We start from the raw sequence: 26,524 nt of genomic DNA, 5'->3' as shown, positions 1-26,524 counted from the left end.
CTGCATAGAGAGATTATAGTGGTTCGGCTTTGGTTAAGCCTACGTCCACTTCTTTGGGTGACTGCCAATCGGCCGGATTCCACTAGTAAGTTGCTCGGAGGTTACAGATTAGTGATCTCCTTAACATGCAGGAATTCACACATAACGCTCAACACTCGTGTGTACACCTCCTCACAATTACAATGGATGGATCAAGAAGTGTGTTGGAAATGGAATTAGCTCTATCTAGGAATTATGAACACTTTTCCCTCTTTACGTCGATCTCTTTTCCCTTCGTCTGTGAGATGTCTTTTATACTCTTCCACCTCCAATTTAGCCGTTGCAAGGCATCCAGAAGAGATCTCTCCAAATCTACCCTTTTGGACGAGATGTTTTCCAAAAAAAGATCTCTTAGCCGTTGGGGATCGCCAAAGGAAAGTCTTCCCCGCTTGGATCAAATCGCCCATACAATTATGATCCCGGATTTCCATAGATGGTTTCTTCCATTTGGAAAGTCTTTGTTTGTCTTCTTGGTTCCGCATCCTTGATTGATCTCTGTCATCGAAAATCTTCAAGAATGATCCAGCTCGATGGCGTCCGTTGATATGCATCAATTAGGCTTAATTTGTATTCCTCTTGAAATTCTGATTGCTGCTCGTGAAATACTTCTCTCGGAGCTTGAGCGTCATTCCAACGTCCGAGCTATCCCCGCTCATCCTCCGAGCTCGAACCAGCGTCCGAGACTCTCAGAAACAACATCTGAGCCAAATCATTTTGCCAAATTCAATCTCGTGCATCCCCGCACCAAAGGATAATTTGCAAAACAAGTAAATCACGGCATTATCTCAAAACACAAGAGTACTTGTATTGTTTTGTCAACTTCAAAACTATCTAGGGATTTTTCTCAACAATCTCCCCCTTTTTGATGATGACAAAACGATCCACAATAGTAATGAGTAATTGAGTTTAGGAAAGGTGAGCAACTTCAGCAAAGTTACTCTAATGAGGATCTTGCTAAGGAATAATTTTAGCGATTTTTTCCTTGTACTTTTAGCAAGAATAAGTTCTGAAAAATATGCATTCATATACGATGATGAGCAAACTCAGAACTTGTGCCATCTCAATTGATGAGTTTGTATTCTAAATGCATTTATTTATTGAGATGTGTGATAGTTCCATATACGAGGCAAGTATCACGTTAAGTCGGATGCTCAGAACTTGTCATGTTTAGCCAAAGCTTTCAAGTTTGTGAAATATGTAATCTTGAAAGAAAGAAACTTGTTCACTTGTTCAGCTTAGGAGAAGGTATTCCTTTTCGGATGATGTTTCCATAGATCATGCTTAACCTGAAATCCTGTTCTTGAGGGATTTTGGCACGCATATTACTGATTGATTTCACATGATTCATACATCACATATTTTTTGAGTCATATATCATGCATATCACATCACAACATTACAAGTTATAACACTTACAACACAATTATATCATTATATACCATTCTCCCCCTTTTTGTCATCAACAAAAGAGAGTGACCTGCATAGTCAGATATAAATTGTAGAGATAAAACGTTGCTGCCCCCGAATTTGATGTCTATTCAGGTCATCTATGCAGTATACTCAAATCAAACATGGTAGCATTCAAATGGTGAATCATTCAATCAAATGAATCAGAAAAGAGAAGAACAGAGTTCGGAGTAATATTCGGAGTATAGATCCAAACAAGAAATGTTAAAATTTTTTTTAATCTTTTGGTATTTGGTCCGGATGAGAAGATGGTAGAGCTTGATCCGAAGTGGAGGTTTGGTCCGCGGGTAGTTGAACGAGGATAAATTTGCATAGCTGATTTAGCTTGAGATCCAGATCTTTCTTCAGAGTGAGGATCCTATTGTCCAAGAAGCCCAACTGAGATTCCGAATGATCATGGACAGTTTTCTGAATTTTCGTAACCTTAGCATTTACCTTTGTGCTCATGCCTTCAACTTCTGAGGGCAAAGAGGTCCAAATGTTTGACCATTTTTGGTCCATCTCTTATTGCCTTTGTGCTATCTTTCCGAGAAGGTCCGAGTTACTGTCTGTCTCATCCGTCCGAGTGCCTACATTTGTTGACTCATGCTGAGTCCTTGCAAGGTGCTTAGATGATGAAGCGGATCTGTTTGGGAGATTTTCTATTTCAGCAGCATTAGTATCTCATTTCGGTTTGCTCCCTCTCGACGTTCCTTCTTGTGGAAGTGGCCCCTCTGTCTCTGTTCCCTGTTGCGGGACAGATGGTATTTCTTCTCTTGTTGTATCTCCTCCTTCTTCTGTGTCCTCTTTCTCTTTTTCCTGCTGTTCCAGTTGAATGACAGTCTTATCCTCATATGTTGATCCGATGATCGTTTGGATCAGCTCTTCTAGTTCTGTATCATTTGTTGCTGAGCTGTCCAAGATGTGCTCCTTTTCAATTCTGTCAAGCAGCACCTTAGCAAGCTTTCTTCTTTTGCTACTAGGTCTGGTTGATTTGTGAGCAATCATCTTGATCCTCCTCTTTCGAGTGGATTTTGAGGATGGTTCCGAAGATTTATTTTGTGGAGTTTCAACAATAGTCTCCTTTTGAGGAAGATCTATGAGGATGACCTTCTTCTTTCTATCCCTCCAGCTTCCATTTTCAAATCTGCGACCCATCTTTATGAGTATTGTCTTGCCCACACTTCCCTGATGAAGCTCTATGGATCCGAGTTCCAGAGGTACCACTATCCGCAGGTACTCAAAAATTCTGCTTATCGGAGATCCATAGGGCAGCTGACCCTTATTCTTCTTCACTGCTCTCCTCATGTGCAGAAAAATTAGGTGAGGTAGAGAGAAGGGTTTTCCATTTAGAATGGCCCGGATAAGCTTTGCTTCATACCTTGAGACATCTGTTTTTGAGGAACCCTTTGGTCTTAGGCAGTTGATAACTACTTTATACAGTATAATGATCTTCGGAGGGAAGTAGTGATGCTCAACGTGTGGCTTGTTGGCTCTTGAAAGATCAAGGTTGCCAGACAGCTCCTTGTAGACATCTTCATCCGAGACAGGGATTTTGGTAAAGTTAAACAACTTAGTCTCAAGAATGTCCGCGAGGTCTTCAGCAGTCAAAATGATGTTCTGCTCCCCGTAGGAAAACTAAATTGCATTTCTTTATTTAATTTAAACGAGAATAAGAAAAGGGCCTTCTCAAATGTATAGTGCATTCGGACCATTCAGGTACTCACGCCCGTTGAGATGCCAATTAAAGAAAAAAGAATTTGAATCTCAAAATCCGCCGGCAAGCTATTACATGCACGCAAAGAGACTTTAATATGTGTTGAACTAGGGAAAATGGGCAGTTATCGTTCAAGGAGACATGATAAAACAGTAATGACAGTGCAATATTCTGACCTCAAAATTTCCTTACCGCAGTGCGCAGACGACGCTTTGGAAAGAGCTGGAATTTTGCTAGCTGCAATGCCGAGAATGAGCAAACGTGTCGGGAACAGAAATTCCGAAACCAAAGTAGCAATGGCGAAATACCGTCATACGAGAGAAAGACAGATAGTTGAGATGTACTTTTGTTGCTAGAAGGCAAAGGAACGAGAGAAGTGGAGGACGGCCACGGAGCCGCAATGTTATCGTTGAGATCACATGTGAAGCTTACTCCTGACATTTGGTCAAATGTCCCATCTGAAGGTAAGCTTGGTGGAAGACAGCCAGATTCTGGAAAAATCAATGGAGCTTTCAATTACTCAGGAAGAATTATACCGCAACATTGGAGTCCAATAACTTCATATGGTAGTTGTGTGAATGCTTTGAAACTTGTGAATTTAGCCCACCAAGCCAAGGTTGCTGTTGAGGTTGTTTAGCACCTAACATCTTGAATCAAGATCTTACATGAAATCAGAGATAGCACAAATTGCACCCATTCGCATTGTTTTATTCTCGAATGCCATGTTATGCATGGTAATAGACGAGTAAATATGTGCCCAAAAATCATTATGATTTTCAGAAGAAATACAAGCTCAACCTTTTTACTTCGTGCTTCGAAAAAGAGATTTTATTGTAAAATCAGAAACCTCGCAACCCTTTCTATCCAGTGATGCTTCACCAAAGAACCAAGCAGGAACCAGACATTACACTTGAGATTGAAATTTGTCGCATAAAAGACCAACAAAAAAGCCACCGCATAATCTTAGAATTTAGGATAGAAGGCAATCATAAGATTAGGATGTTATCTTGCCATAAAGCTGAAGCATCCCGTTCAGAAACCCCCATCATAGAGGATGCAGCACAAGAAAGTCCTTGGTTAGTAACAATTCTCTACAAGACTGAACCAGACAGTAAATTGCTTGCTGAGCCAGAAGGGAAGAAAAGGGAGAGAAAAAGGATTTGCTGACCTTGAAGAGAGAAATACTTGAGGTTTATATGACAAAGATTATAGAGATTTTTTTATACATTGGCTAGCTGCAGTTTCAGTCCAAGATACGTAGCACAATTTAATGCTCGCAAGTTGGTTAGGAAGCTTTGCTCCTGTAAGTGGGAAAAATATAGCTCTCCGTTGCTTCACAGCAATCAGATTGGTCATTTATCAGTCCCTCACATTCTTTTGAACCTGTCGTTATGTTTTTGAATTTCTGTGGACAACCTGTATCAGATAAAGTACATACAAGAATATCAGAAATAGGGATTAAGATAGTTCAAGGAATTTCCGGAAAGCTCTCGATGACAAGCAGTACCAAACAGAATGTGATTCCAAAAAAATGGTCAACCGTGCACATTTGCATGCATGTGTACCTACGTTTTCTGATACAGGCTACCTTTGTTTATATTGCAATTGGAGAGGCCTCTAAGGACACTGTTGGCGGAGGAGGGATCCAGTTTACTCGCCAACCATCGCAGGACAATCCTCACAATCATCAAAGCTATTTGACTGCAGGAATCCCATCTGAACTCGATATGCCAGTCAAGGAGAGTTTCTGGGCCCCATCTAAAATTGAGTTTTGGCAAGTTTAGAATAATTGTTTCTTTTTCTATTTTGAAAAAAAAAAACGACACGAGCATGTTGACACCTAAATTTTGATTTTTAGAAAATCATTTATTTAAGCATAAAATGAGAATTAGTCATAATTCTAGAAAAAATAACTTTTCATGCACTGCATATTTATTTTATACATGTCACTTGCATTTAGGATGAGCCAATTAAGCTTAATTTGACGGCGACTAGACCGGACTCAGCTTGAGAATCTCGATTATCGCAAGAGGAGGTGCTGAATTTTATTGAGCCAATGGGACTTACTTTTGAGCTCAATTCTATCTATTCGGGCTGAATTTGATAATTAAGGTTTTCAGTTAAATGTTCATTATTCAGAGAAACCTTAATTGGAGCCCAAAAATTTGAGGTGAGCCCATAAGTGCTTGAAAATTTCGGTCAAGGCTAGCTCATGGGTGTGCCGAATTCCTACGATAATGTGGACCTAGTTTTAACTTCAAATTGGCCCATTCAGAACATTTAATTGAGTGAAGCCTCTAGTTAATTATCCATTTAATTAACTGGAATCCAATTAGGCCCAAAATTGCATTCTAAACCCACAAAAGAAGCCATTTTCAGCCATTTCTTTCATCATTACCCCCTTTGGCCGAGATTCATAGAGTTCTAGTGGATTAGGACTCGTCAAAGTTCATATAATTCAAGAGTTCTAATAATTTGGGGATCCTATCTAGCTAGAGTTTTATCGGATTCAGAAACCTAAATCTAACGGTTCATAATAAATCCTGCTCTAGCTAGGGTTGATAATCTGTCGGTTCAAGATTAATTGTACTCCAACTAGGATTGCTGAATTGAAGCTCTATATATACGAGACCTTGGCTCACATAAAAAAAGATGCAGAATTTTTTAGGGAATAGAGAGCTAGAGAGATCCACTGAAGTCATCCATCTAAGTCCCGTAAATTGCCAACGCGCCGCCCGTATTCCAGTCCATTATAGAGGTGCTGCCCAGCTTGCTTCTCGTCACGAATCGGCTCACGTTTTGCGCTACGAATCAAGGTAACTTCGAGCACAATTGATGAGTGCTTCAAGCATGTTTTCTGTGTAATTTGATTGTTGTTTCAATACTGTTTTTACATTATATACATGTTGTTTGGTCTGAAAATACTCGTTTTTTGCTTACTGTATAATCATCAACTTGTCAAGATCTTTGCGGAAGCTAAAAGGTGTTTTTTTTTGTCTTCTTAGTTACTGATCTGCATGCATTCGATGCTATTTTTATGCTATTATACATTGTTCGCACGATTTTTCTATCCAATTCAAGTCATCTTTGCACGTTTCATGACTTTTAATCATGCAAATCTGAATGGGAGCGCAAAGGTGAGTATTTTGTGTTCTTTTATGCTGTTTTGCGTGGATTGAAGGTTGTTTATTGAGTAAACATAGAAAAACGTTTTTTTTATTCAAGAAAAGTCAGAATGATCTTCGCGCATCGAGAACTGAAAATAAAACTTTGGGGAAGTGATTTTTTTTTAGGCTCATTCATTAATTTGGTTGAATTGTGACACTCTTGGGAATTGATTAAGTTTAAAGGGAAATTTATCCTTTCTCAAAGCAAATCAAGCACTTTCAAGATCAAATTTAACTAGGTCAAAATTTGAGGATTTTATCAAATTAAGAATTGAATTTTCGGCATACTCACTCTCTTGGCCGAATTGCATATAGATGGATGAGCATTGTTTTGATTTCTATTCCAATTGGTTGATTTGATGTTATCCATTGGTTGTTCAATCTTATCTCATGTAAATCAGATAATGATCATGCGAATCGGGTTCTATCTAATCTCTAGGAATTTTTTACTCGAATAGTATTTAACTTGTGGATAATCCTTGCTTTGAATTATGATCCATGATTGGTTGATTTATCTAATCCTTGCATTATCTCGGTGTTATTTGATGCTATCTTGTATTGTAGATAAGGATCGGTGCTTAATTGGATAATGTTTGGTCGTTGTGAATAGACTTTTGATTCAAATGATTATCTTTAACATGCGAATTGGTTGGGATATTATTTGATCTTATCTCTGGTAAATTTTCTGAAAGCATTTGATTAAAGATAATATTTGCGTTCAACTGGATAATTATCCCATTTTTTGAGAATTATCTGTAATTAAATTTTCAAATCCCAAAGATAATTTCTCAAGTTAAAAATGGATCAATTTTTTTAGATGAGGGAATGTGGACCCCAATGTCATATTTTTGGCCACCCCTCTCATATTTTCAAAATATCCAAAATAAATTGATTCATTTTATTTTATTTTATTTTTGTCGTGCTTGTTTGTTTTGATTTGTTATAAAATTTGCACAATTTTAAACAAACATGCCCATAATATATGCTTCCATTTGTGCCTAGACCCGTCGGAAAAATAAATCGCACGCCTTAGCCACGATCTCGTGGAATGGAATGGTGATTTAGTATAGAAATTCGTATTCTGTCATTTGGCAAAAAGGATGTTGTTTTTCTATACATATATCCGCATACTGGTTCGAATCCTCGAGGATGTAGCGAATAAAATCTCGCTCTAGCCTAGATCTTTGAGAATGAGAGGATTTTCGAAAAAAATCAAAAATTAAAGGTATATTATGGGCATTTTTGTTTAATTTTGTTCAGATTTTTTATTACTTTTGAATGTTTTCTTTTATTAGCGAAAATACCAAAAAAAAAAATCATCCTCTGGGCGCATAATATATGGTCTCATATTACATTTTTTCAAAAAAATCAAAATTATTCAAATCACATCGGTCAATCAAAAAGGAATTTTTCATGAAATTGATACCGAAAGGGCATTAATTTTTCCAATTAATGTAACCAAGTCCCCGAACCCATTTTTCTTTGGTGCACAGAAATAAAATAGTTCTCCCTCTATTTTATTAAGATTTCTAATTAACCTTCCGTAAATGATTAGTGGCGGCTCCAATTGAATATTTTTTCATGAATAAACCTAAGTTGCGATTCCGTAGGACTTGGGAGGATCCGAATTAAGTTAGTTGATTCAATTGACATAATAATCCGTTAGCCTAAATTTTAGGTCGTGACAAATTCTAAACTTTGGCCTCATGTGCAACGTCATCCTTAAACTTTTAATTTGTTTAATGTGGCTCATGAAACATTCTCTAATATTTAATCTAGTCTATAAACTTTCAATTTAGTCACCCAACTTTCCATAAAAAAGTCTGATAAGTCAACTTATGACAAGAAGTTGATTGCTAGAATAGAAATGTTGCCATGCGCGTTCAGTGATCCAAAAAAAAAAGATCATGGAGCTAAAGGGCGCACAAGACAACTTGGGGTGAGCAAAAAAATAGGGATCCATCCGACCGGCTATTTTTGGGTGGTTTCCACCAAGTACTAGTTCGGTTCGCGATTTCAATTTGTTGAAACCGGTGGGTACCTGTCTGTTTCCCGATTTCAGGTGGGAATCACCCACCCCCAAACCTATTTATATAATATAGATATGTACTTTTTAATTCAAGCCTGTCTGTTTCCCGATTTCAGGTGGGAATCACCCACCCCCAAACCTATTTATATAATATAGATATGTACTTTTTAATTCAAGCTATCTCAAAATAAAATGAATCTCTGTACTACGTAGTATTCCTGCCCCCATCTATCAGCTCTGCCACGTGAACATTGAACTCAGCGAGGTTTAGCAATTCACTGTGGATCAGTCCCAGAATAATGTCTTTATTGAACTTCCGCTCCTCATTTGAGTAACCTATAACAAGACAACGATTTAAGTAATTACCCTCGGCTTGAAGGTAGTGGTCCATAGACCATCCCATCGTTAGACTAAACCTAAGAAGAATGCGGGGACTAATGAAATAGAGAGAAGAAAGACACAATCCAAGATAGACACATCATCTATGACAAAACAACACCCGCAAGGTTAAGCCAAAAAACCCAAAAAAAAAAAAAATCGTTAAAGGATTTTTTGTGATCTTCATTGATGGTGCACTTGCTAATTTTTTCTATGAATTTGTCAAATAAATCATCAAGTCCACTACCAACGCTCGTGTTTATTTCTTTATCCCACGGAAAATTGAGAATGGCTTCATTTGTTCACTTGCGTACAATCATTTTTAATTGATGTTGGTGCTCGATAAGACTGGTTCCATGGATCCACTCGGGAATCGAATCGGACCGGTGGTTCGGTTCTCAGGTGGGTCCATGCAATGAGCGGGTGATTCACTGGTCCCATTTTGCGAAATCTGTCCCTAATGGGCGGTTTTTGATTCTAAGGTGGGAACCACCCATCCTAGAATCGATCACCCCTAATAACAACAATCCTTGAGTAGGATTTATACTCCAGAAGTGTTTTTAGGGTATGCATGGTAACCATTTTCATTCTCTGATTCTCATCCCAAAACAGTAAAAAATGAGAATGCTGTTTGGTAGCGTAAATAATTCTGATTATGTTCCCAGAATCGGTTTTGGAGAATTAGAATCGGTTTTAGAGTAAAATCCAGAAGCAAAAAAAAGTTGTTTCGGGAAAAAGAATGACTTTTGAAAATAGCAAACAGAATGAAGTCTCACATCTCTCACTTTTTCCTTATAATTTTCTCGTCGTTTTTTCCCCTCTACCTAATAAAAAAAAATAAAATAAATAATTTTTTAAAAAAATAACAAAAATTTTAGAAAATCCTAAAAAATAGAAAAAGCTTAGATTATGCTAGTTTGACCTTATTTTCATAAAGTTGGGCATAAATTTCATAAATTTCATAGATTTCACTCTCCTACAAGAATATTGCAGAAGATGAGGGCATCCAACATGCATACTAGTAGCCGTGCGTCACAAGATGTTTCTATGTATTTAGAAAACGTAACATTTAAAGAACTTTAAACATCATGTATTAAAATTTGTATTTCATTCATGACATGCTAGAAAATAATGTATTTTAAATTATTTGAGTGTGCATTGAAAATTAGTCTTTAATTTAGGATGAAATTTTATAAATTAACTGCATAGTTATTTGACTTAAATGAAAAAAATAGGGAAATAATCATTTTTTTGAAACATAAATTTTGTGCGCTTATCAAATACGTTCTGATTCTCTAAAACTCATTCAGTAACAAAATCAAAAAATTCATTTGAACCAGAATCAGTTTTTTTGAATCAGAATGAGAATCAGAGAATGAGAATGGTTACCATGCAAGCCCTTAGAGCAGAAATCCAATTAGTAACGTAACTTCTGAAACAGAAATTCGATTGGTTGTGCAACTTCATTTTTCTACTTTTGTATTTTTTTTTTCACTGGAAGTAGTTTTGGAGCCACTTGAATAAGTAAACAAATATTTGCTTTTATCCGGAAGTAGAAATATCAACTTCTAGCAAAAATTGATTTCTAGAGCAGAAGTGTTGCTATGCGCACCCTAAAGTGAGCGTCGTATACAAATTTTGGCATTTCTGATGTCTTTTTGCCCTTTAATTCGATTGTCCTATGTCTAGTATTGCTTGGTTCAAAATACCACTGAAATATCATACACGAACGAGAGGTCCTAATGACCATTGTTCATAACACTTCATTATATCATAAAAGAAAAGATTGATTACTAATTATTAATGATAATTCTAAAGGGATCACGAGTCAAATGATTTTTGCTTAAAAAAATCAGAATACCAAGTATTTTTCTAAGGAGCATGTTAACGACTGCTCTGAAGGAACTTGTTAAGTGACTAAATTGGGAAATACTACAGATTCCATTACATTAGCTGTATTGATGAAGTGCATATTAGTTTATCGAAAACCAAAACGTTTTTTATACAGTACGTATAACCAATGTATCATTAAACGGACTGTCTAGGAAAAAAGAATAATAAGAGATAGAAAAAAAAACAGTCATGAACTTTAGATGTGGTGTTCGGGTCGAAAATCATGAATTAAAAGAAAGGGCACGACCTGATGCTCTTCGCATGCAACTAGCTGATGCAAATTCGTAAAAAGCTATGGTACAAGACGAACCAACTTCCCGTGAGAGATGCTCCTAAATTAGCAAATTTAAATTTAAAGCCCCCAAATTTCAAAATCCCCCTAATTAATAGGAGGAAAAATTGTCCAAAAGTCATATACATATTGTACAGCGGTCAATTAAGTCCTAAACTTTTCAATTTGGTCAATTTGATTTTAAAAATTTTAATTGCTCTTCAAGATAACCCTTCCAACTAATATTGGCTAGAAATCCCCGACATGAACGCCGGTCGTTCTATACGGGACAATGGACAACGACATTGATAATTTCTGCATTCTTAAAGTTCTTATATTTTTTTTTCCTCTTCTGTTTTTGGGTCACTTTATTGCTTTAGAAGAAATTGCTGTACTATTTCTAAAAATCTGTCTTGTAAATAATATACTTTAATGCAGTATTTACAGTTTCATCTTTGTTCCAATATTATTTTCAATGCAAGACCCAATAGAAAGAAAGCCATTCTTCTCATTAGCCTGTGTTTTTTGTTTTTTCTTTTTCAGTCACTCCGTTGCTCTAGAAGAAATTGCAGTGCATTGACGGATACAATTGTAAATGTTGTTCTACTTTTTCTATTATGGAAATGGAACCATAAAGAATACTTAAAAAGACCAAAAAGGTAATAAAAAGATAGCATTTTTTTTTGTTATTTAGGAAATGGATTGAAATGAAAGAATATTCTAAAAGTTGGGTACAGTGTAATTATGAAAATAATTTTAATAGTATGGAAGGATTAGTTTGAACTTGATATTGGAAAATTAAAGGACCAAATTGAATAAAGTGATAATTTTTTGAATTGCCTAAGTGTTAGATTTTTTTAAAAAAGTTTATTTAAGTACCAACTCCGGTGAGATCGCCGAAATTTCTCGTCGTTAGCATTAAATTGATTGTTTTTTCTCCGATTTGGCACTTAAATGATCCCAAAAAGAATATTGGCACCAAAGTGAGCGCTGTACACAAATATTAGCATTTGAGGTATCCTCATGCCCTTTTCAATGACTAGCAACGGACAAATAAAAAAACAACATTCGGATGACATAATCAATCAATCAAACCATGGTATCATTGATTTTCCCTCTAAGATTTTCAGCAAGCAACACCGAAATTCACATACTATCCCAATTTAGAATCAATAAAACTCTCCTTCACACATAAAACCCATGAATTGATCTTACATGTACTTGTGACCGATGAACCATCGAGGATTGGCCGGCAAGTTGGCGCCGGCCTCGGGCCATCTGAGGTCGCCTTAGGCAAGGCTACCGTCGATCATTGCTTGGGTGATGCCCGCATGAGGTCACGCGACCCAGGCCAGCCGTCACTTGGGTTCAAGCGACCCACACGACCACGCTTCGCCCGAGGTCGGGCAACCTCAAGTTAGGCTGGTGGCGGCTCGCCGGTAGTTTGCCGATAGCCACAGGTTGGCTGAGGCCTTAGAATTAGGTTTCCAATGAGATTTCCATAACTATGAAAGTATAGCGATGGTAAAATTGATAGACAAAAAAAGTCTATTTGCATTTCGGAAATGCAGCATTCCAAAATATCTCTAGACCTACTTTGGGCTAAGGTCTTGTAGAGGCATTTGGGTATCCCCTAGCTTTCTCTCCCTTTATCTGTTTCCCTTTCGTCACATTTAATGGCTCGTTCTGCTAAATGCTCCCAAATCCCCGTTAAATGCCCAATGTTTTCTTATTATATGTACATACACTAACGTTGCTATTATTCGTAGATAGCTACCATGCAACGCCTAGTTAGAGGTTCCGCAAATGTGATGGCAACAATTTGTTTTGAAGATTTTGGACGATAGGGGAACCGAGAATGTGTCGTTCTAGACTTCTAGCCATGCATGGGCAAAATTTTTAGAACATGGTCGTGGTTACTTCCATCTAAAATATAGCATTGGATTAAATGGAGCGCTTGGCATCAAAATCTGAGCTTCGTAGAAATTGACTGCAACTGTGATGAAGTGGATTTTTTTTCGAACGCCAACTATATTAAGAATGAAATACACGAACAATCCTAATACACCGACACATGAGCAGATTTTAATTATCAGTTTAGCTAATGAATGATTTTCATTCAATTAATGCAAATTACGAATCCATGGGTATTTTACTCGACGAACGCCTACAATGACTTGGTTTTCACAATTGGACCTAGAAATGAAGGGCCTCTCAAGTCGTTAGCCTAGTGCTAGACGCGTCACATATTTTCTAAGAAATTATGAGTTTGATTCGCTCGTGAGTGAATTTATGAACAACTTACGTTGCATTGCCTAATTGGGACATGCCTCTCATGAGGAGACTTCCTGACTGCTAAAAATTTGGTAAGAATGCGGTGACGGGTTCGCCACTCTCGACTTTTAGGTCGCAAATGATGCGAAATCGTTATAATTACTCCTTTTCCATCATTGAAATTCCATCACTTTCTTCCCTCCTTCGTTCATGTTCTCTTTTTCCGACTGAAAACACTGCTTCGAAACTTCATGGCAGTTGTTTTAACCTACGTACGAAACATTATCGGATGAAAAACAACAAAAGCAAAAAACCACCTAAGTAAACAAACAAAAATAAGATGTCCCCGAGGAATTTATTCACGTGGTTAAGGAGGCAAAACTATCATTTCAAATAATGGAGGAGTCAGTATATATCGCTACGTGAATTATTTAGCTAGGAGTTAGTAACCGACTGTGCGAACTTTTTACAAATACTATGCACCACATGACCTGTTTCTACATATGCTTCGTAAGGAGTTTACGTCAGGTTCATCTCTTGAAGTCCGATATCAATACGCTCGCTTTTCGGATAAGCGGGAAAAGGGAAAAAGGGACTCAAACCGTTTTCATCTTTCTGATCTTCTTTCCCAAGGGGGCCCAAGCTATCTCGGCTGATTCCTCATCAAAATCTTAGCCTACGAAGCAAGTTAGAGCTACTTAACATATGTGAGCAGTTAATTCACTTCTAAACCTTTTAATTGTGTCAATTTAGTCCTAAACATTTTGACGATTTGTCAATTCACTGCTAAATCTTTTAATTGTGCTAATTTATTATTACATTGGCAAGTTGTGAAAAGATTTAGGACTAAATCGGCAAATCATCAAAATATTAAGGACGAAATCGACATGATTGATCCTTACCCACAAAAAAAAAAAAAAAAAACCTTATCCAAAAAATCGACATGATTGAAAGGTTTAGGACTGAATTGATCGCCATATAATATGTTTAGAATGTTTTGGATAGTCTTCCTGATTGGAACATTGATGTCACGTTAACACTGTATCTTTGCTTTAAAGAAACTCCCATGAAACGATGATGAAGTCACGTACATGTTCTTGACAACGCTAGTTTCACCAATAAAGAAACCCTCGAAGAAATTCAGGTCAGGCCGACCAAAGAGTCTTCACATGTCACGGTGTTACAGAGACCTTCCTAAACCAAGTTCATAGCTAGTTACGCATGATTGTTGTCATATGTTCCAATTTAAGGGTTTTGAAAGGTAATGGTGCTGAACCTCCCGTGTATATTACTCGCCATATTTTGTAATAGAATAGCAGAGAACTTTAGTATAAAACTATTACTTAAGAAGTGTATATAATATAGTTAAATTTTTTTTTATCCCAAAGGAACTTTGCTTAGAGCAGCATGATCTTATCGTGATGGATAAAAGCATCCGTTTTCGTGAATGTCGTGTAAAAATTTCAAGATGAACGGCCCGTTTTTCCCCCTTTCCTTTCCCTTTTTCTTTCCCTGTTTTTGCATTGTGCTGCACCCAGGTGACATCTCAAATCTCATCTTCCCCAACTATTCTCCGCAAATTTCTGCTTGCTTTTACGCGAATGATAAATCCTAGATAAATCGTGTAAGTAAAGAAAATGGAAAAGCATCATATAGAGAAATCATATTTACCAAGTTGAATAAGTAACGGGAAATTTAATACAAATATCGTCGCTGTAAAATTTTTTTCATAAGCGGTTTTATCCAACTAGGAAGAGGGTTAGTGAGACAATGAAAAGTTGTAATCCCAAATTAACGATGGATAGAATCAACTGAGGAAATATTTTTGTAGGATACTAAATCCTTTGTTCTAACAAAGTAACGTGCGGAAAACACATGCTCAAATCTACTTGTATTGCCAATCGTTAACGATATGTTACTCGAGGGACATACCGTATATTACATAGATTATATATTTCTTGCAGACTAAGCGTTGAAAAGTGAGAGCAAAATGACGATATTTCTTTCTCTGGTTTTACGTGTTCTGCGTTCTATAGGAAGAAGGGGCACTTACGTCTATCTTTTAAAAGATGTGATTTCTTCGCGTATCAAAATTGCGTAGGGTTTGGTTGCCCGCATGGGCGGACCACCGTAAGAACTCATGTACCCTAACAATTTAAAAAAAAAAAAAAACTGGCGGCGTACGTCATGATTAATCATCGGACCTTATTAATTCTATCAAAATTTGTGCATACATATACACTATGATTGTACAAAACTTGCAATCAAACAACAAGCAAGCTACATCCTTGAATCATAAGGATTATCAACGCAAAAATATTGCTGATGTCCATCATCGAATTTTCAAATTCAATTACATACATGCAAATCGCTCTTGTTCATCGTCTCTTTGAATTTTGCTTTTTTCTCCAATTTCTTTTAGCTCGCATAATTCTTCTAGTCACAGTTGTTATTTGACTTTATCAGCTAACGGCGCACATGGTAAAGAAGGTGATTTCTCTGCTTCTCCTCAGAAGCGAAGGTTGATTTTTCTACTTCTACTCCGGAAGTTATTTCTAATCAAAGAAATTCGTTTGGTAGCAGTTGAAAATTTCTACTTCTGAAACATTATTAATACAAAATATTCTATGAAAAATTATTATCGGCGGCCAAAAAATTTCTACTTCATTTTTGAACTTTTTAAAATTTCTTTAAAAATGTTTTTTATTAGTAAAATATTATTTAATTTTTAAAAATAAAATTTTATTATTTATTACGGTGACTCGGCGGTGGTGGCGGCCGGCATTATGGTCGATGGTTGGGGGCAAGGGGCGGCGATTAGGCGTGGTCGCGGCCAGCAAAGGTTGACGGTTGGCGGCGATAGCGATCGGCGATTGGCGGAGGCCGGCGGTGGTCGGCAGCAGTCGGTGATCGTGGGCGGCGGCCGGTGGAGGTCGGCGATAGTTCACGGCGGAGGAGGGTGGTGGGTGTGGGTATGATCGAAAAAAGGGTAAGAGCGTAATAAAAAGAGGGTGAGGTAAGAAGTACTTCTTGAGTTGGAGAAGTTATTTTTTTTAACTTTTCAAATTGGGAGAAAAATAACTTCAGAGGTGAAAATTTTTATCAAACGAATTTTTACTTCAAAAATTATATTACGAAACAGATTTCTACTTCAAAAGTATTTTTAGAACAGAAATCTCCTCCCCAAAATATTATCATGAGCACCCTTAATGACTTGTTTTACTCTCGACTGTCGTTTGTTCTTCTCCCTCTATGAAATGGATGGGGAACCCCTCTTTGCTTCGATAAAGCAAGAGCTGGCTAACCAACGCAAACCACAAGTCCCATCACTCTCTGTGTTGCGTGTGGAAGCAGTGACCAAAGAGAGAGCTTGTCATGGGTGAAAAGTTGGTAAAGCTTTCTTGTTCAATTTCGAAGGAAGATCTCTTACGGTGCACGTAAAGTCAAAGTCGATCTTGTCCGAAAAGCTGTGAAATATTTTTTTCCGAGGAAGTAGCTGGATTGCCAAGAAATCATCCCACCCCTGCGTTATCATTGCCTACGTTATAGCTCTCCTTGCACCCTTTTCATGCAAAAAAACAAAGAACAAAAAACCAGCGCAAGAAATGTCAGATGAAAAAAAAAAAGAGTAGTCGTAGACTCGTAGGCCCAAGTGGAAAAAAAAAAAAAAACAAAGTCGAAAGACAAAAGGATGTTTATGTGATACAACATGTTCAACTCAATATTTTCTTAGATCGTTAAAGTAACGAAATTAGTGCGATCAATCAAGATTTTTTTTTTCTTTGGTCCGACCTTTTTTTTTTTTGGGGGGGGTGGTCAAACGGTGTTGTGTTCTAAAATGACCGTCACGTGTCAGCCACCAAATTTATAATTGATTTCTAGATTTCATTTTCCGAAACCCGATGAGTGTGTCATCCGGTTCTGTGCAAATTTCTAGTAGCATGACCCCGCGGCTACTTCGCACGAGTAATGGTGTGCAGTTTAGTTAGGCCATTCATTTCGTTCCTGTTCAACGGGCAAGTATATAAACTTGTTGTGAAAAACCATCTATTTTGATTTAAAAAGAAATTCTAATGATAGTCAAAAAAATAGAAATTCACGAGGAATTGACTTCCAAATTTAGATGCCGGATATTGGTCCAAAAATATATATAAAAAGAAAATGATATCACATAGTCCAACGTCGAAAATTCACATATTGAGCTGGCATGATGACCCCGCGGTCCCTTTACGCCGTGGGGTTATGCATGTCTTGAAGGCTAAAAGCGTAAAATGCCATCGGTCTCCGCATGTCAGCACCCTAGGGACTTGAGTGTCTGAAGACGTAGCTGGAGCATTCGTTTTCGCTGGAGCATTCATAGGATTATTTTAAACAAACAAGCTTACATCATCTATAGCTATAGTTTGTATCCTTCTTTTATGTTCTCCGAGGAGGCGCCCGTGGCTGGATCCTTCCGTGCCGTTGGAAAACGACAACCCCTCCTCTCTCTCTCTCTCCTCCCTCCCCTTTACCGTGACGGTATGCACTCCGGTAAGCCATGGTAAAAACATGGTGAAGCTTCTCTTGCGTGAGCAGAGTCAATAATATAGCCACCATGTCTGCTCCTTATCCACTTCGCACACCCTTCTCCTCCTCCATCATTCCAGCTTTTCTCCAATGGCAAGCAGTAGTACCGATTCCGCCTCTTCTCCCCTCCATTCCACGGTTTCCACCTATTCTCCAAGTACCATCCTCCAAAGAAGTTGGGATACGTTTGCAAAAGCCGAAAAGGAGCATCTTCGCATCGAGAAAAAGGCAACGGCAAGGTGATAAATAATATTTCTAAATTTATCTTTTTTTTTGCTCAAATTTTAAGTCTCCATCATATCACTCATTTTGTTTAATTGTTTGTTTTATTTTCCACAGCCAAGACGAACGCGATTATGCGTTGGCTGCAAAAGAGGCAGCTCGAGAAGCTGTTAATGACGTTATAAAAGTGATCAAGGCGCAACCTCTCTTAACACTCCACACGGTGGAGGAAGCAAAGACGTTTGCCAAGCTCGTGCCCACCAGATTTCAAGACCGCGAGCGACTGAAGCAAGTGGCGATAGGAAATGTGGGAGGTGACACCAAAAGAAAAATATGGCAACTGTTGGAAACGGCTGGGCTTAAGGTCGAGCAGGAGGAATTCACCTTCAAGTTCTGATACGCAAGCACTAAGCCCGAAGCCCACAAAGTTTCAAAAGGAACATTAGGAACCTTAGCTTCATGTATGACTTCAGGAGCTCCTCATCTTCATTTTCTTGTGAAAGCACTTATTGAATGTCTGCCTTCTATCAGCCTTGTTATTTGCTACACGTTAGCCTAAATAAATGGAAGTTGATTTCTCATAGATGTTTTCGTTAAAGACAGGAATTCCTGTAAATAATTTAATGTAAAGATCCCACCTACTTCGTGCAAAAAAGACTTGCATTTCTGGAATAAAGGGCTCCGCGGACAAAACTTCAGGCGGACAATTCGGTGAACTTGCTGATTGAGTGGGGTGCTTTAAGCTCTTTCTTTTTTCTTCTCAAGTCAGAGGTTCATGGCCTTGGCCCTTGGAGGCTCGGAAAGGGTGTGGTGACGACGGATGAGAAAGATAATTGACCAATGCTTTTTAGTAAATGATGGGGGATTTTGTTGTCTCTATCGTGCCCCGGATTCAGTTAGGAAGTTGGAACGGACCATCTATTAAAGTATGAACATGAGTGTCCGATAACTAAATTAATTATTCTCAGTTATTTATCAAAAAAAAAAAAAAAATTTTTTTGGTCAAAAGTTATTTATCAAAGTTCATGAGTTAATAAAGAACAAATTGGTGATGCGCTTGCTCAAGCACGAGTTCTTAGAGAATAGAGTTAAGCTTACAAAATCAAATGTCTTGTAATAAGATAAGAATTAGTGATAATGTATGGAATGGCGAACAAGGGCTCCGTCTGGGGATTTGGGCTTAAAGCCTTTTGGGAAATTTTTAGGTGTTCAGGTAAAATGCAAAATGTGGCCTCTGGGAAACTGAAAGCCCAAGGCGGGCAGGTGGGCTTTTCAGCTTTCTCGGCGAAATTTTCTTAATTGCCTTTATTGCCCTCCAGTATTTATTAAAGTTCCAATTTTTAACTCTTTTTCTTAGAAACCCTAAATCCACCTCTCTCCCAAACGAACAGCAAGCAGTTCGCGAACGATTCTTCGAAGAGAGAGATCGCTCAGAGCCCAGTCGCTCGCCTCTCTCGTGCTCCCCGCTCTCTCCGCTTATAACCCAATTGCTCGTCTCGCCCCGAATCCAGGTTCTTTTGCTTCGATTCCTTCTCGTTGTGTTTCTTCCAGTTGCGATTCTTAAGCGCATGGTGATTTCGTGAACGGTTGTTTCAATGCTGTGCTTGATTGATGATATTACTGCTCGAGTAGTAATGAATTTCCGGCTGATTTTGCTTGCGCCTATTGTACGAAGTTATGTGCGAAGGGGATGAGTCTTTACTTGTTTAATTTCTGGGCAAATATAAGTAAATAAAATTATCAGGAGCTACCTAATAAGAACCGACTCTAGTTTAATATTAGGAAGCAGTTGGGTTTGCCGGGTTGCTGTGCTGTGCTATGCTGTTGTCACTCCAAAGTTTCCTATGTTTGATTGTGCGACGGACGACGTTCTCAATGAAACTGCTTCTGTTGGTAACTTATGGAGCATATTGGGAATGCAGGGAACAACAGATCATAAGGGTTCTGTGTAGTTAATGAGGGCTTCTGTTCTGTGGCAGTGACTGATAGATCATTGCTATTGCTACTAGAACAGCACCACTGAGGTAAAGGAATTCCTGGTTTTCTTCAATTTACGCATAGATCTTCAAGCTCTGACAGTTCCATGTCATTCCTTGCCACAATGATTCATAAATAAACTAGCATCAGTCCATTAACTCCGGCGCCATCAATGTTTTTGTAGCTTTGAATGTGTGTAAATTTTACTTCTTTCCACTCAATTCTCATGCTGACTTTAAATGGCCTTCTTTTACCATTCCCTTGGATATACCAAAAACTGATGTGGTGGCATATTCTTTGCTGGTCATTTGTAATACATGGCTGCTATGTAAAACCGGGTGCTGTCTTTTGTATATCACAATTGCTTGTCAACTACCGACTGCACATCAAAGTTTCAATGATTGTTGTTGTATCTTATGGTGCCTCTGCACCCTGCTGAGTTTAGCTTTATTATGATATGCAACAAGGGGCACTCTTACATGATTGCATCAAAATATATCAGCTACACCATTGTGAATTTTCGTTTTTGCAGGGCCTTGCAGTACATGCAGGATTACCCCAACCAGCTCTGCCCGACTAGATGGAAGTCTGGGGAAGTAGTCTATGAAGCTAGACCCTAAGCTTAGCAAGGGATACTTTGTTGTCATATAGGAGCAAATCATCTGTTTTAAAAGAGTTAATATCTTTTTTTTGTTTTTTGCATCTTTTTCGTTTGTATTAAGTTTCGAGCTGCATTTCTTGGGGAATGACTGTATTCCGACTAGACATTACCCATCTGCTTTCAGCTGTACAATTGATTAGAGTCGAACCCTTGGTTTGGCCAGAAAAGACGATGTTATTCGTTCATGTGATCCATCATTGCAGTCATGTTTTTTGCTTTTGATTGAAAGCTTCGAAATGGTTTCACGCCAAAGTACTTTGCATTTCTCCAAAGGCTTTTATTAAAAGTCAAACCAAAGGCAGCCAAAGTCTTTCGGGCAAAGGTCAAGTTGATCTGCATACGCCGTGAGCATCTAGCAAATAGTTTTCCTCCTTTTGAGAATTACTTACGGTACAACTCTCGGTTTGCCCACCACCAGAAGTACGTGGATTTTTCCTTCTCCATGGACCATTCTATCTTCATATGCCCAGCTCAGACGCTACACCACCAAGAACATATTCCGCAAGAGGAGCACCTCCGACTTAAATTCTCACGGCTACCATTCTAACAGAGACAAAAGGAAACTAAAACGTACATAAGTTAGGAGTGTCCAAACCAAATAATATACCCCAAACTGAAATACGAACCAACCCGAGTTTTCGAGTATATGTGTTTTGGATCTTGTCTGGGTCCGGTAATGATTTAAATTCTGGATATTATAAAGATTTTGAGTCGGGTCGTGTTTCAGTTCGTGTTTGTCACGTGAATGTTCCTCAGTTATCTAAATTTGATTTTTTACTAACAGTTAATCATATCTTATATTAATTTTCTTCACTAACTTTGGCATTACTAGTTTTGTTAAATAAAAAAAAGATATTCCTTAAACTGTTGAAAAAATTTAAAATTTCTTTATTATTTTTTCTAAAATAAAAATGAGAAAGCGGGCACAAATGATTAATGTTTTGCCGAGAATTACGAGACGAAATGAAATATAAAAGGACCGATAAAGGACACGTCATCGAGAGTGGGATAAGAACACCCCATAGAGCAGAGTACGTATAATTAAAATCAAACAGATAAGAACACACTATAGAGCAGTGTACGTAGAATTATTCCCCGTCGTCAGAATCCTCTCCTCCTTCCGGAGACATCCCGCGGCTCGATACCAGGAGCAGAGGGATGAGAACCACGACGACCAGGATGGCGTTGCCCTGCACGAATCGCGGAAGCCCAAGGGGCCAGGATCCGAATCTGAAGAGAATCGGGGATCCGAATCTGAAGAGAATCGGGGATATCGGGGATCCGATTCGGAATCAAACTTATACTAATTTATATAGAAAGAGAAGAATATTTTAGGCACAATCTGTTCGGTGAAAAAATGATTTTATTTAAAAAAACATTTTCCTAAAATTGATCGGTTACATCACTTAAAATAATTAGTTAATAGAAAATGTTTTCATATTGCCGACAATTTATGTCTACACATTTTTGTGGATAATGAAAATATTTTTCGTTCATTCATTTTTTAAGTAGTACGGGTGATCATTTAAAAATAGAAAAATATCGGGAAACAAACGAGACCTTCTAATTTAAATTTAAAAAAGAAACATGAAACACGACCCGCATCGACCCGGTAGCTTTGCATTATGTCTTTAGTATTTAGGGTCGGGTATCATTGAAACACGGCCCGATCTGACCCATTGAACGAAGCAAATCTGAAGAGAGGTCAAAGCCTTACCCGGTAGATTTATGCAATAATAAGTCGATTATCCTCCTTATGATAACACGTAGAGTAACTTTGAATTTTGTAGCAGGAAAAGATTTAGCCTGCCAATATAGACATCAGAAATTTTTCAGATCGCCTTCAACAAGAATGGAGGCTGCACAAGCTATAAGTTGAGATCTGGCCTTGGAAGTTCTTCTGCAATCTTTTAATGGGTTCTGCGTCACCTCCATGCCATATAGCAAGTTGCTCGTACTCGAGTAGCTTTGATGACTTCTTTTTTGTAAGAAAAGGCCCCTCGAACATTTTTTCTGACGGAAATGTCCATTAAGGAAGATTCGAGCACTACTGGAAATAATTTGAACGAGATTACAACGGGAGAGAATACCTTATAAGATCGGTGTTTGCCTTCCCTCTGGGCAACAATATGAATTTCATATCCTCAAGTTTTGCCTCATCGATTCGATCGAAGGTTGCGGCATCTTGTTCAGTTTCAAACTCGGCCTTGGGTTGTGCTCATATTCGAGCCATTTGAACACCCTACAATATGTGGTTGCTGTAATTCTTATGCTTTAAAACAAAGTTAAGCACCAATTAAAGTAGTCACACACAGCAAATGATCGTCAGGACTGCCCTATTTTCGAGCAGGTAAATCATTAAAACCACGATTTCTTCTTTCAATATCATTGATATGATTTTTCCATGGTGTCACCCTTGGTAATTTCAACAGAAGCAGGTCTTGCAATCGTGGTTTGACGATGGGTTGATTCATCATTTTCGCTCAAAAAACCTATGAACTCTGGCTCAGCTGGAGCAATAATAACCTTTGAAGTCTCAGCAGATGGCATAATATATATGCCCGAGTTCTCATCGAGAGTTGTAAAATTTTGTGAAACTACAACCAACTGTTCTAAAAGCTTAAGCTATTGAATGAAGGCGTGGTTTAATATTTAATTACTCTAACACTTTCCCTCATGCTTAGTCTCGTTTTTTTTTTTTTTTTTGCCTATATTAAGCGTGGAAATATAACATTGGGAAGACAAATAGGGGCTTGGATAGATTTGAACTCGGGACTTCCTGTTTTGATATCATGTAAAATTTTGTGAAATCTCGATCAATTGTTTCACAAGTTTAAGCTATTGAATGATGGCGTGATTTAATATTTAATTAATCTAATAACGGTGATAGCCGTATCAAGCACAAATTTATTAGTACTTCCCGAACGTAGGTCGGGAGAAGCTTTTTGCAGCGCAGAAACCTGAAATGTTGTTTGACAAGTATTATCTGCACAAGAAGTTCCCCAAAAAACGGTGCATGTAGGACATCTTTCTTCACATCACCAAGTATTTTCTGATCATTTCTAATCCTCACTCGGTTGATGGATAGCCGTTGCTGGTTCTCTTTTCCGACGTACTTTTGCCTCCTTGCATACCTGGACATCATCGCATTTTACTACACAAAATTCAGGGGCTGTCACTTTGTCGGTGTCAACGCACGACGGAGGAAGCATATCTTCCACAACTTTTGAGTAGAGCTGTCAATATGAGTCCTTGACCCATTTTTTATCAATATTTTGTATAAATGGGTTTTATATGGGTTGTTACTTGTTAGTTTTTAGAGGGCCTAGTAAAAATAGATCCAAAAAATTGAAGGTAAATCTGATGGATAAAAAGTAGATTACACATAGAATCCACGTAAAGCTCATTTTGAACCTATTTTGGACCCATCAAAAGGTTGGGCCAGGTCTGCGAAGGAAAATCCCGCGAGAAAGTTGGAGCTTGGAGGGAAAGTCAGGAGAGAAGTGAGAGAGCAACTCTCACTGAGTGGAGCTGAGTAATCTTCGTGTTCATGGCTCGTGGAATCCATCGTTGGATTCCGTGCTTTCAGATTGTGCCATTTTTCCGACCAAAAAAAAAAAAAAGAGCCCATTGACCGTGTATAAAAAAATATTTTTTAAAAAAATTAAAAAATATATAAAAAATAATTCACTAGATTTTAATTGCAACAAAGTATTTTAGTAAAATCATTTTTTTGTTTTATTTACTAATTTTTTTATTGTTTTTTTTTTTAATCCGATGTTAAGTTTTTATCTAGGTAACATATACATGTTAAGAGCTTAAAATATGTTAAATTAGTGGTTAGGTTTTCCTAAAATATTAATGTGTTTTGTTAATATGGGTTAAAACCGGTCGTGTCGGGTCGGGTCGGGTCGGGTATGGGTCAGTTGCGGGTCGGGTCGGGTATGGGTCATCAAATATCAGTCAAAACGGGTTAGACAGGTCAATACGGATCAAACCATATTCGACCCGACCCGACCCAACTCATCTATTTGACACCTCTATTTCTAAGTAGAACTTCTTAACACTGGTCCCAGCAATTTGGACTTGATTCTCAACAACTTTAACAGTGTCCTGTCCACAGAAAATATCAACCGGATGTATAACCCATGCAAATGGAGTTCATTTACAGATTGAGGATCAAAGAGTGAAACTAAAACAGTTCATTCAACAAATCATGGACTATCTATAAGACAAAAGAAATAATGCAGGATAGAAGTCCTTGTTCTTATTTTAAATTCTGTCTAAGGATTGAACACAATGTACAAAGGGGATCTGAGAACCCCATTCTCATCATCCCATAATGAATTTGTGATTAACAAGCATATCATGAAGGCAGGCATATCTCTAAGTGGCTTAATAATGCGAACAAAAATCGTGCTTCAGTAGTTCCATGTCAAAGATGTAACTTAAGTGGAGCAACTAAGTTTAACAGCCGTAATTCTTCAATCTCTAACTAAGTTATTCTTTGAATGAAGTATCTAGATGTACATAAGAAATCACATTCTTTAAAGGAAAAATATTGGTTCGAAACTTTGGATGAGAAATTAATGTCCATGCACTATAGTTGCTTCTGACAAGAAAAGTCGAACAAGAATTTGTTGTTATGGCATACATAGAAGTTTCTGAACAATCCCAGCTTCTGCTTGTTCGCTTAATTGTCAAATTACGGTAAATTGCTCGCCAGATGAAGATACTGTCAAATTGGTGGTGCAAAGCTTAAAAGGGATGTCAAGATAGTTAGCAACCAAAATCTGCACCATATTCATCTAACCTTTCACCTCCTCACTAATCATTAACAAATCACGATAAGTGTTTTAGAGAATAAACGAAGATTCAAGAAAGGAGAGGTATCAAAACAATTGTTCCACGAATGGTTAATACCACAAAAAATCTCAAATTTATATATCTATAATAAATTTACCCCAAATTAATTTTTTAATCAACAAAAACCCTAACTTGGTGTTCTTGTGATAAATTTACCTCAATCTAATTTTTTTACTACAAAAAACCTCAAATTGATACACTCGTGATAAATTTACTACAAACTATTTTTTAACATGAAAAATTCCAAACCGGTACACCCGTGACAAATTTACCCCTAGTTACTATCCGTCAGATTGCTAAGTTGGAGGATACATGACAATTGACAGGTGAACCAGTATGGGATTTTTATCATCCGTTTATCATAAGCATATCGGTTTAAGGTTATTCTTGGTATTAATCCAATTTAACGGACACTAACGGAGAGAAAAATTTGTTACAACCGTATGGGGTTTTTGGTGGTTAAAAAAATATCACAAATGTACCTATTCATAATTTTAGGCGGTTAAAAAATTAGTTTGGGTAAATTCGTCACAAGTTTACCGGTTTGAGGTTTTTCGTGTTCAAAAAATTAGTGTGGGGGTAAATTTGTGAGAAGCATACCAATTTGGGTTTTTTGTGGTCAAAATATTAGTTTAAAATAAATTTTTTATAAATATACCATTTTAGAATTTTTTGTGGTATTAGCCCACCAGATAAATTATTTTGCACACATCATGAATTTAGGTATGGCAAGCTTACAAATTCAATCATACAATAAACTTGGTCTCTGGAGCCCATGCAAGTTCATTAACCAAGCAACCAAAATACACTTTTGCTCTTGAGTGTATTAAAAAACTTATTTTTTGGGATACTTGTAAAAGTCTAACAATCGCTACTACCTTATAATTAAATGTGTTCGCGCTAGATTTGTTCAATAAAATAGTTGTATTTTACTCCATCCTTAACAGTAAATTGCTTCCGTTCAATTAGACAAGTACACTGACTTTCATTCTAAGTACGTAAACAAGTTTGATATCCA

At 37.6% G+C, this 26,524-nt stretch overlaps 1 long non-coding RNA gene across 1 annotated transcript; it reads left to right on the top strand.

Annotated features, from left to right (window-relative positions):
* The first annotated feature begins 4,284 nt into the window (after window positions 1-4,284).
* On the top strand, window positions 4,285-26,524 carry LOC125314743. The gene is made up of 3 exons (XR_007198175.1): window positions 4,285-4,486; window positions 21,668-21,675; window positions 26,514-26,524. It is a non-coding gene; the product is annotated as an uncharacterized LOC125314743 (long non-coding RNA).

This window comes from Rhodamnia argentea, chromosome 4 (genome assembly GCF_020921035.1).
Source record: "Rhodamnia argentea isolate NSW1041297 chromosome 4, ASM2092103v1, whole genome shotgun sequence".
Classification (NCBI taxonomy): Eukaryota; Viridiplantae; Streptophyta; class Magnoliopsida; order Myrtales; family Myrtaceae; genus Rhodamnia; species Rhodamnia argentea.
The sequence above is the reverse complement of the archived record's forward strand: the minus strand, read 5'-3'. Positions and strand labels throughout refer to the sequence as shown.